Below are 20,146 nucleotides of genomic sequence, written 5' to 3'. Positions count from 1 at the left end.
TCTCACTAGTTAATAAGGGCATGCGTGGGGGCCACTTTCCCCTCCCTAGCAAAGCAACAGCCAGGGGCAAACTGAGGCATGTATCAGAGCCCTCAATCCCTCGCAGGCATCTTCAGATAGGAACTGTCCCCAATGGAAAAGGTCACTGTGGGATTCATCTCAAGCAGGGATACTTAGAAGTGAACTCCTTGTGATTCCAGGGGGTTATTCCCAGGGAAGTATCTTGAGGATTGCAGCCTTTATAACCTTGGTGGAAAGTTATAATTCAATATAGGTTATCATCTTTGTTCCTAATCATTTGGAAACCATCAGCTGGCCAATTAGTTTTCATAATCAGCCTAATTATCTAAACTGTTAATGTTTCAAGTATCTTTTCATTGTTCAATGAAATGCCCCAATCTACCACTAGACCAGATCAAAGGTTCATCCTGTCCAGCACTGTGTTTCCCCACAATGGCCAACAAGATGTTTCTGGAGGGTCAAAAGCAAGTTGCCAAGCAAACCACTTTTCCCTGTGGTTGTCGGTGCTCCAAGCATACTGCCGCGAACACAGAAGTTTCTCATTCCACTCAGAACAGGGCAAAGCAGAGCCAGAGATTTCCAAGACAGAAAGGACTAAAAGGGTGCACATATCGTCCAAGGTGTACTGGGGCCACTTAGTAGCACAAACTCATAGTCAACTATATTTACGTACTTTTAAAGCCAGTTTGGTGTAGTGGTTAAGAGTGGGAGGACTCTAATCTGGAGAACCGGGTTTGATTCCTCACTCCACTGCTTGAAGCCAGCTGGGCGACCTTGGGTTAGTCACAGCTCTTCTAGAGCTCTCTCAGCCCCACCCACCTCATGGGGTGATTGTCATGAGGATAATAATATCACACTTTGTAAACAGCTCTGTGTTGGTATTAAGTTGTCCAGAAGGGCTGTATATGAATTGAATGTTATTATTATTAAAGGGCAGCATTAAAGAGAAACCACATTTTTTTTTCATTAATGGGCTTAGACTGGAGTAATTTTTATCTAGGACCGCACTGTTAGTCTACGGACTTAGAAGAATACAACGCTATTTGAAAATAAAATCCTCCCTCAAGTCATAGTTGACTTATTAGGACTGCACCATAAAGCGTTTATGTATTGATCATAACTGAATAGTTTATGCATAAAAAATGAACTGGGAAAAGCAAAGATAGGCAGTACATGATGGTAAGCTGATAACCGGAGGAAAATCGTACGACTGGAGAAAGATAATCTACCATCTATGAAGGCAGAGCAGTTTGAAGAGGAAGAGACGTGGCTTCCATTCAATTTGGCTCCTGTCAATTCTGAACCCTAGCCTATGTCCTGCTCAGCTAACACTCAGATTGCTATGATTTTTTTTTATTTCTGCTTTACAGAATCCCTTGTGGAGATGAAGAAATATTCAGATACCTTATATTTTTGTTTACTTTTCAAGGGCAAGAAACTTGCTGCTCCAGTGCATCCTGTAATATTTAGCACTGGACACAATCCCGCCATAATTTCCAAACAGCACACAACCACATGTCCCAGAGCCTTCTCCCTTAATACATCCGTGCTGCCAATGGCACAACCCCTTGTTAAGGATTGTTAGCAACACAGCATTCTGAAGAGTTCAATTGAATTACCCTTGTTTTCGGTTTCCTTACATTTTTATATGGATAAGAGTGTGAGTTTTAGAAAATTTTGGAATGTGACTGAATACAGGACATCATCCATTGACCTGAAAACTTGAGCAGGTTGATAAATATTGAGGTGGCTGTTCAGGTAGTGTTTAGGGGTATAAACATCTAAACCAACCCTCTGAACTGAGCTCAGAAACAAACCAGATGCCAATGCAAACAAAGAAGCATAGTTTTGATATCTTTGTTATAGGCATGTCCTAAGAAGGATAGTTGGCAGCTCTGCACAGTAGTACCGTGACAACACTCAAATCCGAATGTTACCAGGGTTCATGTGTGACTGTGATCAACACACCTTTCTTTGGGGAGTATGCAGCAGGCGAACCAACCTCAGCTTGGGAAAGCCACTCCAGAGTAAATGCAAAATGAACGTTGACAGCTTCACACTGGACCTTAGAAATAATTTGTGTATGACAAAGGATGGAAGGGAGAGCACTTTTCCACACACACTCCCGCACCTTAATAACAATATTTATTTGTGTACACTATCTTTGCACACATTGCTAGAGTGAAGCACCACCAATGTAGTAATGGTGTACAGAAACACAGTGTACATGGGTAAAAAAATGAGAGGGGAGCTATGTGAAACCCTGCCTGGGTTAAGTACCAGCATTTTGAAAATCTTATAAACTGGAATTTTAGCTTTCAGAAGACATAAAACTGGACATAAAGCAAAAAAAAAAAGGGGGGGTGCAAATCTAAAGTAAATATCCTTCATTAATTTTATACTGATGGCCCTGTAGCCACAGATTGAAATTCGGTTTGGGACTGATAAACTCTGAAATTAAAGTTCACAAGTCTTAAATTCAATTAGTGATGTTTTTCAGAGTTTTAAAATACCAACATTTCAATATTAATGATGTGACCAACATCGATTCATTTAAAAACAATTTGGGCTCTCAACCCCAAAACAGTGTCACTTTGAATAAATTAGTGTCCAATTGAGAAGCTGTAAATGTAAATCAGTTCTAATCCGTTACAAGTGTGAAAAACGTATTTGTGGTATATTCACGATCCCCAATCCCAAGCGAGTCTATGTTTGCGGAAGCAGAAGTGAACACGTCAGAATCAAGAGGTTAGCGAACCAACGTAGCCTGTGAAGGAAAATATACCCAGAGGAGTTAGCCGTAGTGGCAAAATAGTAAAGAGTCCAGTAGCACCTTTAAGACTAACCAACTTTATTGAGGCATAAGCTTTCGAGAACCACAGCTTTCTGGTTCTCGAGAGCTGTGGTCCTCAAAAGCTTATGCCTTGAAAAAGACGGAAAATATGTTATTCACAAAAACATTTTTTATACTGGAGAGGGGCACTGTTTTCTACCCTGAGTACGTATCTGTCTGTGGCCGTACACGGGCTTTCTCTGCGGTGGCCCCTATCCTGTGGAATGGCCTGCCTGAGGAGGTCAGGAGAGCCCCAACTCTCCTAGCTTTCTGCAAACAAATTATTCAAAAAGGTTTTCGTACTGTAGGGAGGGCCTCTCCGATGCTTCGCCAATGAATTAAGGACCATAGACTTCACCATTACTTGCCTTACGTACTACTTGTTGTCTTAAATATGTGCTCTTATGAGCTACTTGTGCTTCATGTGGTCTAATGTCAACCCTAGAATTGCTTATGTTCCGTTTCAGCAGTTCTTCAACTCTGTATTGGATTCTTGCTAATGCTATGTCTTTGTAAACTTGTGTTTATTTACCCTATGGCATTGGTTATGGAAATGTCCTTGAAATCGACTGTACTAATCTCACACTGTGTAATTCTCCTTGAGTCTCAGTGAGAAAGGCGGACTATAAATGACATAAATAAAATAAGTGGCGAAAAACCTCGCACATTCTGGCATCTTCTAGTGCAAGTCCAACTAGTCAGTGAATAGTTACCCAAAATATAAACTGACATAACTTGGTATGATTCAGACATCATGCCAAACTGCAACTGGGTGTTGTGTGAACAGGTTTGTGTGTTTTCCTCTCAAGTTTCATGTGAATCAGCAATCTAGAGTTTGAAGTCCCCCCCCCCAACAGCACTGGAAATCACAGAATGACCGTGCCTGGGTGTCATTTGTGTGGTGGCAACAATTTGGTTTGCTATGGCATCTGAACTCAACCATTTGTGTCAGCTTTTCTATTGGCCCCTCTTTCTCTATGAGGAGCCAGTAACAGGAGAAGGGGGTCTCAAAGTAAGTTTAAATGGGTGGAATGCCAGTTCAAATCTTTTCAGATATACTGCCCAATAGGCCAAAGAGAGTCTCATATGCTAACACTTCCTAATTCAAAAAGGCTTTTGTGTTGTAGAGGTGGAGGGGGGGGCGGTGTCTCAGATGCTTCGCTAAAGAGTCAAGGACCATAGACTTCACCACTATGTTAACTTACATACTACCTATTGTCTTAAATATGTGCTCCTATGAGCTACTTGTGCTTCATGTGGTCTAATGTCAGTCCTAGAATTGCTTCTGTCCTGTTTCAGCATTTCTTCAAGTCTGTATTGGATTCTTACTAATGCTATGCCTTTGTAAACTTGTGTTTATTTACCCTATGGCATTGGTTATGGAAATGTCCTTGAAATCGACTGTACTAATCTCACACTGTGTATTTCTCCTTGAGTCTCAGTGAGAAAGGTGGACTATAAGTGACAAACTGAGTGAGTGAGTGAGTGAGTGAGTGAGTGAGTGAGTGAGTGAGTGAGTGAGTGAGTGAGTGAGTGAGTGAGTGAGTGAGTGAGTGAGTGAGTGAGTGAGTGAGTGAGTGAGTGAGTGAGTGAGTGAATGAATGAATGAATGAATGAATGCTCTCCAGGGAAATCCCACTGTTTGAACCAACCTACTAACAATAATGCTTCCCTGAATCACTTCTCCTTGGCAAAACAAACGAAAATACATATCCACACACATTTGCCCCAATTTGTTGCATGTCCTGTGCTAAAAAAGCAATCCGATGGCAAAAGCAATTGATTTCTAGGGCTCTTATATATGCCATGGGGCTTCCTGCTTACAGATGAAAAATTGTATGTGGGCGCCCTTTGGGGAGGATGTTGTTTACTAATGTGCCAGTAACAGTCTCCTAAAACAGCAAACCTCAGCCAGTGGCTTGGGAGCCCGCAGAGGCTCTTCTAAGCACCGTTGCCCAAAGTGGTACCTGCCTCATATTTCAGGGAAGTTGGCAGAGCCACTGCGAGGTGGGGTTGATGGTTGGCAGGTGGTTCCATCTGCCAGAGGAATAGATAAGCTGTGAGTTTCCCTGAGATGCAATCCTCTTGAGAGAGATGGAAGTAAACGTAGCTCTTTTGGCAGGTGGTAATTGCAAATGTGGCTCTCAATGGGCTGCAGAGTGAGTATGAGTACCACTGTTCTAAAAGGACAACGTTGTAGAGACGCTTCTTTTCTGGCAGAATGCACAGAAGTATAACCAGAGTGACAACTGCCCTGGAGATTTTCCTTTTTAGTGTACTTCTGCCCCTCTTCAGAACTTGTACACTAGAAAACGCCACCTCTGTTATGCTGTGCAACACTCACTGTTTTACGCAAGTCCAATTTTTATGCAGCAATTATGTGTTAGCTTTCTCTTGCTCAGAAATCCAAGGTCAAAGAGAGGTAGTCATTAACATTTGGGGTTTAAAGTTAAATAAATCACCCACACAAAGTTAAAAACAAAATCTCCACTAAACCCACTTGAGTCTTCTTGATTGCGCTGGCAGATGAGTTTTAGAAAAATCTTAAGAAACGCTACTTAACTTCAACGCCAAACATTGCACTTATTTAAGTAACTTCATTAAGAAACTGCTTTGCAACTGAAGACTGACATGAATCTTCATTAAGATTTACATCCCCGGCTGCAATGCAGATGTATGGGAATTCCTTTAAAAAACATTCCTCTGAGCTGGCTAAGAAGCGTTCAGCAAAAATCTTCTGGCAAATGAGCAAGGAGATATTTGGGATAATAAGGATAAAATACCTGTTTTAGAAAAGTCGATAGCTGAACAAAGACTTAAAGGCCTTAGCATGCGAAATGACTCGAGTCACATTAAATCATCTCTAAGTGCCGCAACCTTGTTACATTACTTTGGAACTGTATCTGATGACACCAAAGTTCAGATGCACATATACAACCACAGAATTGAGATTTATTTTTGATTTATAGGAAAGAAAAACTGCAATCTTCATGGGGAGGTGGCGCAAAGCAGAGCTAAACATATTTAGCACAGGGGGGCGGGGGAATCAAGATTCAAATGCAAAGGTAATCAAAGTTCTATGAGCACAAGTGAATTCCAAGGACTGCATAATTTATGCACAATTGGAGTGAGTGTGCTTTGCATCCTTCCACAATTTTTACTTTTTTGAATAATCGTGGGCCTGATAGTCATGGGTAGGCAAAATACTACACAGAAGGCACTGAAGTCCCAAAAACCAGCCTCCTTGCTCCCTTTACCTGGCTGGGGGGGGGAGGGGGAGAGCACGTGCGTGCACACATGCTCCCAAACTCTCTATCACTCTGGAAAATGATATCATTTTCTGGCATGACAGGGAAGCTGAAAACCAATTCATTTAAAATCACCTTCAAACAGGGAGCATGGGAAGTGAGTACCCAGCTGCCCTCTGCCCCCTAACCCCCTCCACCCCTGTTTTGGCAACCTTAAGTCCCAACTTGTCAGCATTTTTATATATCAAGTTCCTCTGACTCCTGGGATTTGATCAAGAGTTGCCCATCTATGTTTAGAGCCTTCGCAAGTAACCGTCCATGCAGTCATGCTTATTATTGATGGACCTGATAAACCAGCACCCATCAGTCGATACGGTGTAGCAGCAGTCACCCAGTGTAGCAATAATCACAATTACTCTTGTAGCAATAATTACGACATGTGCTAGCAACCAGCTTTGCTTTGCAACATAGCTAACAGTAATATGTAGTGACAAACGGCCTTGCTTTAAGCTAACGGTTTATGATGGCAATAAACTTTGCAATAAGATGTGACAAAAAACCCCAGCTGAACATGGGGTGGTACGCATAGCAAAAGGGGAAGTCCATGGTTTGGAGCATGACACCCGAAGAAGTAAAGATTTACTCCCCCTGAAGATGAACACTTAGAGCCACTGGACTTTTCCCACCAGGAAAAGGATTTCAGGGGGCATTTGGGTTGGCCACAGGAGGGGGGAGGCAGGAAAGTCACTCCCCACAGCCAGAGATATTGCCTGCAAAAAAAAAAACCCCTCTGGTGGACTTAAACTCATCAATGCAATGTGATGATGTCACTTCCAGAAAAACAGGAAGTGATGTCAGTGCATCACCAGCGATGTATGCCTTGCTGTAGCAGCATTATAAAAGCAATGGATGCTCTGACCAAGTCAGAGGAGCATGGTGGCTTGCTTTTGAGAGCTCTGTTCCTCTTCTTTGTTGCAATAAAGCTTTCGTATCATTCTGCCTACTCCTGTCTCTGTGTGGTGACTGGAAAACACACAGGGGAGCTGACTTCGGCTCAACATTATCATACAAACCCTTCTTCAAGAAGTGTTATCTGACAGTGGTAACCCATGTTATTGTCACTTCAAAGTTTTCTTATTGTAATACGTTCTATAGGGGCTATAATCTCACTTGGCATTTGAAAGCTGACGTATAGCCATAGGTCTTTCCAAATATTGACTGAATCTACCCTTGGCTCCAGACTTGGCCATGTTCGTACTGGCCCCCTCAGTGATCAGTCTGCTCCAAACAGGTATATTTCAATAAACTTAAGCTCCCTGATACAGTAAGAATCAAGCAAAAAAGGCACTCTTTCATAGTCAGAGACAGTCCCCCAAAACTCTGGCTCGGCCATGAAGTGACCTGTTAATCCTATAATGAATACAGTCTAATGCACACACATATTAGTGTCCAAATAAATCCACACATTCATACCCAATATCCAGGGATTTGCTAAGCCTCCACTTGCCTAATGGTGGGAAGTGGGGGGGGGGGACATCAGCAGCATCCCAGCACACTGATACTACTCCTTGTGTGCCCGGAGATGATGTCACGGTGTAGCTGAGGGACACCAGGGACTCGCTGGTATTTAGGCAAAACTCATCAATGCAGGAATACAGGGAGTGATGTCAGTGCATCACCAGTGATGTAATGACATCACCAGAGAGCCCCTATCAGGTAGGTTCCCCTGACCCCCCCACTGGATGTCAGGGGGCTGGCAATCTTACAAACGTCCTGATTAGCCCACATTTATTTCTTGTCTATTAAAGGCAACTCTTTTGCAATGTCTAACATGCCTTCAGTTTGTATTTCAACATGTAGCACAGGTTTCTACTTTTGAAGAATTATTAGTTTAGCTAACACCGTCAGATCCAGAGACTTTGTCCTATCAAGAGGTTCCAAGATGAAGGAATGTATCATTGTGCTGGTTTCAACCTACAAAGCCTTATATAGTCGGGTTTTCTGCTCCCATATAGTCCCACCCTCAATGTTCCCTCTAAGCTTTGCAGAGTTGTGAGCTAAAAATCTACTTTGTGAGCTGAAACAACAACTTTCATTAAAGTTTTGAGTGCACCTCCTTTTTAAAAAAAATTACAATCAAATTGTTTTGATTACAATCAAAACAATTTAACAATAAAAGCCATTAGGTGAAAGGGCCACAAAAATCAGAGTATACTTCTGTATAAAAATGGATATGTCCATGCTGATTACAAAGGGGTAGTTGTATTAGTCTGCTGCTGCAAAATAAAGCAGACACACAATGGCACCTTAAAGACTGGCACGTTTATGTCAAGATGAGCTTTTGTGAGTCAGTGCTTACTCCTTCAGCCTCCTTCTGTGCCAAGGCCAAGTTAAATGACGCCTTCACCACGGTGGCGGCTGAGGCGCTACCTCCTCTCCTCCGCTCTCTGGGGCTGAGGGGATCCTAGCGATTTCAGGCTTCATGGGTCAGGCCAGACCCGATCACTGAGCTCTGCTCTGTTCCCCAGCTAGAGAGCCAGCAGTGGCTGGAGGCGCTCTCTGGCACCACGCTGGGGGCCAAACCAGCCACAGCCAGGAAGGGAGGAGAGAAGTGGGATGAGGCTCGATCCCTGCTTCATCCCTATAGGGCCCACCTGCAGATGCTGGCTGACTGGGAGGGCGGGGCCGCCTGAGGGTTAGTATCTGTGAGCTACATCTGAGAAGCTGTGAGCAGAGGAGTCAGAATCTGTGAGCGATTGCTCACGTGCTCACATTAGCAGGAACACTGACCTTGATTATATAGTCAAACTCTTCCTCACATTCCCTGGCCTTCACAAGTGAATGCGTGGTCACAAAGGATAGGACTTTGTCTGCAGTGCTTCTCCTGTCCAAGTCTTAGAATGATCTCTCTCTGCACGTAGCAGCATTGCTGAACTGCTTCTAGCAGTAGGCAAAACAACCCCTTTAAAACACACACAGCAAGTTTTTAATTAATTTGGTTGACTGCTATACCCCTGGAATGGTTATTTTTTTCTGTCTCACTTGGTTTTACCAGTGCTGTTAACTTTAAGTTGCTGCTGCTGTTTTAAAATGATTTTATGTATATTGCTAGTTGTTGGATTTATGGGGGGGTTGTTGATTACTTTATTGTACTGTGAACTGTCTCATGCATATTGCTGCAGAGAAAAAGTATATAAATATGTGAAATGAATTAAAAATATGTAGTTCAGGCTTCCCATAGCGAGCGAGAGCTGCATGTGTCTGGAAAGATTTTAGACCTAGACTCCAGTGAATGCACGAAGAACTGGGCAGAATTATACTCTGCATTTTTGCATTCCTTCCTTCCCTCTACACATTCATCCCCACCCATTAAGAATATCTAAAAAGAGGTATTATTCATAGTGCTGATCATTCAACTATATTAGACAAAGGCTGTTTTCACAGATGTGTAAACCCTCTGGAAAACTGCGGAAAACTCACGGCACGACGGCGTCTTCATAGCACGATTTTCCGGCATGATCCCGTTTAATGGCACGATGATGTCAGAAATCATGCCATTAAACGGGATCATGAAGGGAAATCATGCTATGCAGACCCCATCTTGCCGTGAGTTTTGCATGATTTTCTGGAAGTTACAGGCATGTGAAAACGGCCAAAATAGATGGGCACACAGATAATGAGAACCCATTTTTGACAGAGAAGAAAATATGGCTATTTGCAAATAGATTACTTGGTAGAAAGCTTATCCCTTAGTTACATTTTCCGCCTTGTAACAAAAAAAAAAATCTTTAATGAGACTTTTGGAGGAAACGTAAAGATATGGAACAGGATCTTCAAATATTTTGTGTTTACACAATTTGGATACGATGACTGGAAGTGTTTAGCTGAAGGTCATCAAGTTTGCTGAGTGCAAAAGAGACAGAGAGTTCGAGTCCTCCCTCAATGGATCCCTCCCTACTCCTTAGGGTTGCCATCTCTGCTATGTTCAACTGTACTGTTGCATTATTTGTTATTAACTGTATTGCCGCCATCAGGAAAAAGAGTGCTGCTACTTTTATATTTTTGTAGGATGCTTTTAAATGTTTTATATGGAATGTTTTAAATGTTTTTAATGCTGTTATCTGCCCTGAGCCTGCTCGCGGGGAGGGCGGAATACAAATACGATAAAATAAATAAATAAACTCCAGGTTGGGAAATTCCTTGGGATTTGGGGGGTAGAGCCTGGGGAGGGCATGGTTTGGGGAGGGGAGGGACCTCAGCAGAGTATAATGCCATAGAGTCCACCTTCCAAAGCAGCCATTTTCTCCAGGCGAACTGATCTCTATGGCCTGGAGATCAGTTATAATTCTGGGAGCTCTCCAGCCACCACCTGGAGGCTGGCAACCTTACTACTCCTCTCGCTCACATCTGTCCTTGAGGCCACTGGACTGGTCATAGAGAACAGTGAGGTAAGACTCTCCCCCCACCCAATCTTGTCCTGCCCTTTCCCAGAACTATGGAAACAGATTACACATCCTTTGCAACACCACAGACGCTTCTTTCATAAAGGGAAGGTGTGACGAATGGTTTTAAGTTCCACCTTCCAGGAGCCTCAGCCAGTCTTTTTCAAATGCTAGACTGGAATGTCAAAAAGAAAAAAGGGAGGAGTTTCTCAGTTTAACTCCTGGCCAATGGATGCAGTTGAGGGCAGCTGGATATTAATGGGAGAAAAATTAGGAGCCACGCCATTTAGGCAGAGAGTCCATGAGGGACCTTAGGCATTTTGAAGGCAAGTAGGGTTTGGGGGCTGTTACTGGGAAAAGGGGAAGGCCCAACTGCTCTGCATTATAAGGGTTTGGGTACTGCTCCTGTCAAAAACAGTGACAAGTTAAAAAGCTTTTCTGTTCTGTTATAAATCCACATCAGTCAAACAAGAAACCTGCTTTGTAACTGTTATGCCTTCTTGGGCTCCAGCTCTTCAGTAACTTTGTTACTGTAATACTAAAAGGGCCAAAGAGACAGCCATGTCATGCATAGCACTGAAATAAACCTGTTTCTTAATTGTTTTCATCAAGGCTGCGGTGTGGGTCCTTCAAGCCCATAATCCTCTCATAAGCCAAGTGAATGTTGGGTGGAGTTCGAGTCCAAGTCTTTGAGGACTAGAAGGCTAAGAGGTCCCACAAGCCTCAATTATAAAAATGTAAGTATTATAGAAGCAGTAGAAGCAGCAGCAGCACTAGTAGCAGTAGTAGTTGTAGTTGTTTGTAGGGTGTGAAATTTCAGTCTCTACTTTCTAGGTCTGGAGACTGGGCTTCTTCAGAAAAGGTTCTACTCTATGCTGCCAGTGGTGGCTGGTCTACCCAGTGAGGAGTTAGTGGGCACGATCCACCCCTTCATCGGCCTTCTATTGCAGCTTCCCGATACTGACGTGCTGACAGAGAGGGGTGTATGAAGAAATTAGGGGGGGGGAGGATTTCTCCCTTGCCTCTGAAACAAACCAGGTTTTTTTTTGGGGGGGGGGGACTCGTCTGAGAAGCAGTGTGTGTGTCGGGGGGGGGGGGGGGGAGAGACACTTCTGAGGCCAAGCCAAATGCAGAAGATCCAGCCGAGCACCAAGGACGTCTCAGCACGAACACACATGAATACACGGAACTGTCTTATACCGAATCAAACCTTTGGTCCATCAGTATTGTCTCCTCAATCTGCAGCCGCTCTCCAGGGTCTCAGAGCCTCTCTACACGAGACCTCCCACACGAGGACGCTCCAGTGAAGGGAGGTGCAATGTTAGCCAGGAAGCGTAGTTCAAACAGACAGAGGCGAAGACTCTGTCAATTTCCCCTCTCTACATTGCCTACGAAGGTCGCTCCTCAGAGCATCTATTAGTTTCCTCTTCACAAAGGCCCAGTCAGGGTCTCACCACATAGAGAAGGATTAATTCTTTTTAAGAGTTGGGGGGGGGGGAATGAAAAAGAAAGAAAGCTTTTGGCTAGTGCCCTTAACTCCTTCATTGCTGAAGTACACCGTCTCCCCCACCCCCTTTATTTTAATATCTGGCAGATCCCACCCAGAGGGGTTGCTGAGCTACAGCCTCTCCCTCCCTGCCCCCTCTGGGTGGAATCTGCCAGGGGCGGGGGGGGGGGAGAGACTGTATAGTTCAGCAACTAAGGAGTTAAGGGAGCTAGCCAAAAGCTTCGTTTCTTTTTTCACCCCTCCCTCCCATCTGTGAATCCTTTTCCCTCCAGTCCACAGCGATCGCATCCAGCGGCTATTTTAAAACTACAGCTCCCAGGTAAAATTGCGAAAGCTGACACTTAAACAGCATGTGCGTCACTGTGTGGCGCATCACTGTGTGGTGAGAGCCTCAGTTTTGCCTGCCCGAAGAGGAAATAAACAAACCCTCTGAGCAGTGATCTTTGCCTCTGCCTTTTTAAACTATGCTTCCTGGCTAACATGGCATCCCCCTTCACTTGAGCGTCCTCGTGTAAGAGGTCTCATGTGGAGAGGCTCTCAGTTAGAAAGCTTTCACATCACCCGCTACCCAATCTTTTTAACTGGAGAAGACAGAAACTGAACCTGGGGACTTCTGCATGCCAAGCAGATACCTTACCTCTGAGCCACAGTCCCTTCCCAACATGCTCAAGCAACTTAGGCCCCAAAGAGGTCACCAGAAGGAAGTGCCTCAAAGGAAGCTGAAGGGCAACGTGCACCGACTGCTGAGGTCAAGGATATTCCCGCATCATAAAGGAAATGCATTTGCGCAACCTATTAGGGAAGCAAGAGGGCAGGATATTAAGTTTACGGTATGTTTTGGGGAAAATGCCAATTTGAGGCCTGCCTGACCCCTTCCCTGCCGGTTGAAACTTTCCATGTCCACAGAAAGACTTGGAAAATGATCTGGATGTTTCTTAGCCCAAGCTTCCATTTAGTGGAACCCACAATATGATCTCCAGCTCCATAATGCTAAAATAATAATGCATCAGTGGCAGTGTGACCTTTTTAAAATTAGAAACTGAGCTGTCAACAAGCATTTTTTTATTATTATTATTTTTATGCTTTCGTTACTGGAAACAAAATGCCCAGCCTCTCCCTCCCCCTGTATTCATTCTATCCTGCCACGATTGTAAAATCAATCGGCTGATGGCTTTGAGATCAATATAAACTGGACAATATGGCACTCAATTTCTTTTATTTGTGTTAGAAGCATTGCAACTGCAGCTTATTGTCGGTAATTTACAAGATTACCTGCAGAGAGCCAACTTATGAAGATATGTGGTTAAATTAACGACGTGTCATCTGCCTAGCTGTAAAAAAAAAAGAAAACAAAAAAAAGCAGTAAGTCATAATTGCCAGATTGTTGAGTCAGGATAGAAATGAAATCTGGGGAGATCTCAGGGTAAAGAAATAAAAACATGAGGCTGATGCGACATGGGATGTCTGGCACGGCTTCGTCTTTCCTACATGTTATGCCTTAAGTAACAGAAGGCAGGCGGTTGCTTTCGGTTTTCTTGGACCGCTGCCTCAAGAATGGCTGCTAGAGACCACGCAGTGATCTTTGGATGCAGTCGGAGAGAACTCGCAGCTAAGAGAAGAGGCCAACAGGCCAGAAGCAAAGCCTTGTACAAGGCAGAAGGGAGGCTAGGAGAAGATGGGGGAAGCTGCGGGAGTTTCTGAAAAAATAAATTCTCTCATCTAAATCGGCTCGTGGTTAAGAGGGCAAGTCCAGAAAAGGGGGGGGGAGGGTGTTGCTACACAGTCAATGTGTTACAACGTTTGTCTGCATACATCCTGCAAGGTTGTAAACAAACAATGAATTACCAAATGAAATTATAAGCCCACAAATGTGCTTTCTGAATCCCTCGGACCTAAATTAAATATAACGACGTGTATGTATGTATGTATGTATGTATGTCATTTATAGTCCGCCTTTCTCCCTGAAACTCAAGGCAGAATACACAGTATAAGATTAGTACAATCAGTATCAAGTACATTTCCATGCAGTCAAGAATTAGAAAAATGGTGGTGGATTCTTTCAAAGGGAATGCTGGCATGAGAGCATGTAATGGCTACAATTTACAACACAACCCTATGCAGGGTAACTCTAGTCCAGCAGCGTAACTCTGCATAGGATCGTCCTGGGTGTACATTTCTTTATCTTTATAAGTCGTTTTAAACACAAGCTGAAACCATGGTTTGATTTATCTATTTCAAACACAGCATCAGAAAGAAAACACAGCCCTTCTAATCCAGAGCAAGAAGAAAAGGATGTGTGTTAGTTTTATGTTAAATATTTTTAATCCACCTAACCAATCAATAAATAAAACAACCACTCAAAGCAACCTGGTATAGTGAAGAGAATAATAAATATCAGGCAATTTTGGTTTCTATCATTCACTCAGATATAAATTGCTCTTTTTTGTACTGCTTATTAAGCGCAGAGCTGCCCACCTTCTTCTTTCCACCTGCAGAAGGAAACTGCAGGAAATGTTAAGGACAGTATTTTAGATTCAGTATTCAGACCCACCCGAAAGTATTTTAGATTCAGTATTCAGACCCACCTGAAAGTATTTTAGATTCAGTATTCAGACCCACCCGAAAGTATTTTAGATTCAGTATTCAGACCCACCCGAAAAATACAACAGATGCTACGATCAGCAAAAGACAGTAGAGACCCCCTCACCTCTGCAGGAGTATACCGTATACCCTGCAGCTGTGGTCAAGTTTACACCGGGACCACAAAGCGTAGCATCCAGACAAGAATAAAAGAACATGAAAGACACTGCAGACTTGGACAACCTGAAAAATCAGCAGTGGCTGAACATAGCCTAACGCAAAAAGGGCACAGTATCTTATTCCAGGACACCAAAATACTGGACAACACTTCCAACTACTTTGTCAGACTGCACAGGGAAGCCATTGAAATTCACATGCATAAGCAAAACTTCAACAGGAAAGAAGAAACCTTAAGAATGAACAGAGCATGGTTTCCAGTTCTGAAAAACACCGGGCTAACAAAACACTCTACACCCGACAATAGCCCTCCAGAGAAGATTAGCACATCAAGCACCAATCCATATGCAAAAGAACCTCCTCAGGATACAGTGAAGCTTCCCGCCATTAGCATTCCACACCCTGGGAAACTCTTACAGGATGACTCAGCTCAACCCCACGCCACCTGAGTAGATACAAATGACCTGCCAACATCTTTTCCACACTGTGACACTGAGAGATCTCTGTCTTTTGGTGCTACACCTCTGAAGATGCCAGCCACAGCTGCTGGCGAAACATCAGGAACTACAATGCCAAGACCACGGCAATACAGCCCGGAAAACCCACAACAACCATCGTTCTCCGGCCGTGAAAGCCTTCGACAGCATTTTAGATGTTGCCAAGTATTTTGTTGGTTTTAATTTATACTGCAAGCTACCAAGAAATATATTAAGCATGAGCCACATTTTCAAATTATGACCAAGAGATATTCATTCATTCATCATTCATTTATTAAACTTCTAGTCCACCACCCCCACAAGCAGGCTCAAGACGGGTTACAACAATTTCAATTTATATATTACAATTACAATGAAAACAACAACAGCATCAGTTATCATAAAAATCCAAATCAGCAATCTAGTTATTCTCTCTCTTTCTTTATGCACACATACTTATCTCCAAAGATTCTTAAGGATCCACAATCTATCATGAAAAGTCATGCTTTTATTGCAGAGCCCTTAGGCAAATAAGCCTGTCTTCACTTACATATGGCCCTTTATCCTGAAATAGCTACTTAACAGTGGACCACTGAGCCAAGTCTTGGCAACAAAACAAGACACTGTCAACTCTGTGCTCAGAGTACTCACGCAACACTCCTACAGTACTGCATAGTATGTTCATATCAATTACGCACCTGCACATCACCCACCCAATGTGATCTATGCCATCAATTGCCAACATTATCCTTCTACAGTTTACATGAGACAAACAAAACAACATCTGCAAAAGGGAATAGACAGACAGAAATCAGATAATGGAACTGACAATGCACAACAAAAGCCAGAAGTGAGCAAATATTCCACTCTCAGGACGCTGGATATCTAACCTCAAGGTCACAGCATAGTAATTAAAAGGAGACACAGTTCACTGGGACATAAGGTCCTCAATTTTATCCTCTGGCATCTCCATTCAAACAATCTCAGTAGCAGGAAATTCTCAGACTTTAGGAAAGTCATATGCCAGTCAGAAGAAACCAAACTAGATTAGATCGACCAAAAGTATGATTTGGGTATCAGTAATTCACATTTGTCAGAAGTTAAGGTGGTACGAGTCTCCTTGCTATTTAATTTACATGTATTTTGATACCGTGGACTGGCTACCAAAAGAATGTTGAAAGACCAACCGGAGAAGACCTGAGAGGATCTGTCCAACAGCTATCCTTTCAAGGCATTTCGCAGAAAGCATTCAGACCAAAAAATGCCAGCATTCTAAGTGGATCCCAAAATAGACATTTTTGGCTGAAGGAAAAAGCAGACAGATGGATTCAGGAAACCTGGTCGCCCCCTTCTTTATATTACGTTCTTGTTTCGTTGTTACAGGTTGTGATTTTCAGCAGTACCCTTTTTAAAGGAAGGAGCTGAGTGTCTTGCACAAGCAGTTCATGACCCTGCTATTCCAAATGAGAGACCAGACAGGCAAAGATCCCTTCAAGGCCTGGCTATCTGGATATCAGCTATCCTCATTATTACCCAGTCTAAACTGTTGTAAATAATAATGGTAACATTCAGTATACTAAAGGTCTCTGGAATAGCCAAGCAAAATTAAATTTTAAAACTCTGCTACCAAGTAATCCACCCGAAATGCTAAGGAAAGGTGCTGCCATACGGTGATAATCAAAATAGTGTTTTCTCCTCCAGTTCAGTCCATACTGAGATGACTTAGCATTAGCAATCAAAGAACTCTTCCTGTTTTCACACTGGAGTCCTGAAATGGGCAATTTCCATAATTTTGCTGGGGGGGGCATGTTCCCCGACCCGGCATGAATGACATTGAATGGGAGCCAAGAATTCAGAGGTGTTTTCTTCATTATATATTCTGCATTTCCATTCTCACACCTCTGTCACATCTTACATATACTACCATAAAAATTTAGAACTAAAGCTTCCAGCATTCATTCTTTAACTACAGACAAAGACACGGGGTCCATTTTTTTCTTGCATCTTTCAAAATACCGTTCCTAAAATTCAAAACAGCATGTTCCCTAAAGAATGTGAGCACATACCTATAAAGATTTGGGGCTATTTTTTTTAAAAAAAGATTTGGGGCTATTCCTTATTTTCACAACCCCACTATTACCATTAAAAATATTTCTGATATTACACGAACATGTGCAATTTCATATTTTTTTACATCAGCACTGATTATCTCATTATTTTTATTAAAATATTTTCACCCTGCCTTTTCCAACATCAACAGAAGATTACTTAATGTGTTTATATCAAACCTTTCTTCCATTATAGGACAAAGAGTATTAGTGTTACCAACCTCCAGAAGGAGCCTAGAGATCTCCCAGAATTACAACTGTTCTCCAGATAACAGAGACTAGTTCATCTGAAGAAAATGGCTGCTTTTGTGGGTGGATTCCATGGCATTATACTCCTTTGAGGTCCCTCCCCATCTCAAAACCCTCTCCAAAATCCACCTCTAAATCTCCAGGTATTTCCTGACCCAGAGTTGGTGACATGTCTGTGTACAGGCATGCCATGATTGTTTGGTTGTTATGTCACTGATGCCACAATATATTGAATGTTTGATGCTAATTGAATGTGTTCTCTCCTTAGCCGTGTTCTTCCCATATTATAACTGTTAATTCTCCAGACTTCTAACTAAAGCAGGCCTCTCACGTTACCTTACAGAACTATGCGTCTCCAAGCCAGAGATGACCTTGGAGACTCCAGACGCCTGCTACTTTGCTCAGATGCTGGGAACCTGTTATTGTGTACTCACTGTTTAATCATAACTAAAAAGAGTTCTCACAGGACTCGTGCAGAGTTGCATGCCCAAAATCCTGACAGTTATTTGGGAGCGGGAAAATCAAGTATAACAATGCTTATCTGCCTTATCACTTCTACCAAGCTCCGTGATGGAGTTCAGACCTGAACTGTAAAGATCCTAATAAAGCTTTTCTACTGGAATCAATGTGTGTTCACTGGAGAGGGGCTGAGGGATCTACCTGCCAGGAACTGACAACTGGCAACCATAAATGGTATGTATGGCTCCCGAGTCATCTCCCATCCAGGCACTGAACAGATGTACTGCAACAAACTGCAACAAAAGTACCACCAATGCTTTATCAACTGCAATGGCTTCCAGCGTGTGTCTGAAGGCTCAATTAAAAGTACCGGTTCAATTGTTAAAGCCTGAAATGGTTTGATCTCACAGTACTATAAGGGCTTACTTTCACATAAATTGTGATGTCTGCTTGTCGAACTTTGTTATGGGAACATGCACAAGCTAAAATACAATTGGCAGGGATCAACGGGAGTGGCTACTAAGCTTCTGCCCTCAATTATGATATCATGGCCAAGCTCAATTATAATAAATAACAATTAATGCTATGCTGATGGACCTAATACAAGCAGTGATTTCTTATGTGTCTGCTATAAGCAGTTCACCGTTGTTTAGTTACTCTGAGAAGCTGTGTTAAGTTATGCTGAGTACTGAAAGCAAAAATTCAGAGCTTTGTCTCAGATGAGAACAGTACAGGTTAGCATTATATGCAGAGCTCATTTTGAGGGGGAACGCGCCAGAATACAGTTCCAGCAGTTCCCCAAAGAGGTCACATGTCAGGTGGTCCTGCCCACCTGACTCTCGGCCATTTGGGGCCTGTTTCAGCCTGGGTTGAGGCTGAAACGGCCTGGATCGGGCCTCTGATGGGTGGTGGATCACTCTCCCACTCAGCAGCGGCCCAATCCTGACCATTTTGGGCCCCTTTTCGGCCATTTTCAGCCCCTTTTTGCCATTTTGGGTCCAATTTCAGCCCTGAATGGCCAGGATTGGGTCCAAAACAGCCAGGATAGGTGATGCCAGGGGGTGTGGCATATGCAAATCAGTTATGCTAATGACACACTTTCAGTGATGGCAAGGGGCATGGCATATGCTAATGAGTTGTGCTATTGAGTTCCTCCCGCTCTTTTTCTATGAAATGACCCAATTTTATGTATTGCTTACAGACAGCCTGCTAACCTGAAAAAACTACTCATCAACAATGATAAACAACTTAACATTAACATGGACTCTGGTACCAAGGTCTGCAACAAACCATGATGCCAAGTTTGCTCTCACATCAGTCCAAGCAACATCATCATTGTACCCAACAACATTAGCCATACCATCTCAGTATGCCATCACATGTCAGCAATGCCCCTTCACTCTCTACACTGGACAAACTGGACAGCCACTTTGACAAAGAATTAACGGACATAAGTCTGGCATCAGAAGCCAAAACATCCAAAAACCAGTGGGGGGATATTTTAACATTCTAGGACATTCTGTTGCTGACCTAAAAGTAGCAGTTCTCCTGCAGAGGAATTTCAAAGGTAGATTAGAGAGACTGCTGAATTGCAACTGATAATGAAGCTCAGGTGTCGACTATGCATCTACTTGTACTGAATTGAGATCTAGACTTCCTGTCTCATCACCAACGCTGATTTCTGCACACCCACTACCCCTCTGCATACTCCACCCTACTCAATCACACCTGCCTTTGTTATTCACCAATCACACCTACCTTTGTCATTCACCAGCTATTATAATTCAGCTTCTGTAATCACTCCACTGTCCAAGATATAAGTGGACTCACATTCTAGCTGTATCTGAAGAAGTGAGCTGTGGCTCACGAAAGCTCATACCCTACCACTAATTCTCTTAGTCTTATAGGTGCTACTGGACTTATTTCCACTGCTACAGACAGACTAACATGGCTACCCATATTGATCTACCACCAACACAGAATAGGTTTTGTCCAACAGTTTCATGCAGATAACAAGCAACATAGCAAGGCAAGTTCAACCTACTG

Source organism: Eublepharis macularius, chromosome 13, assembly GCF_028583425.1.
Source record: "Eublepharis macularius isolate TG4126 chromosome 13, MPM_Emac_v1.0, whole genome shotgun sequence".
Lineage (NCBI taxonomy): Eukaryota > Metazoa > Chordata > Lepidosauria > Squamata > Eublepharidae > Eublepharis > Eublepharis macularius.
This window is presented reverse-complemented; position numbering follows the sequence as displayed.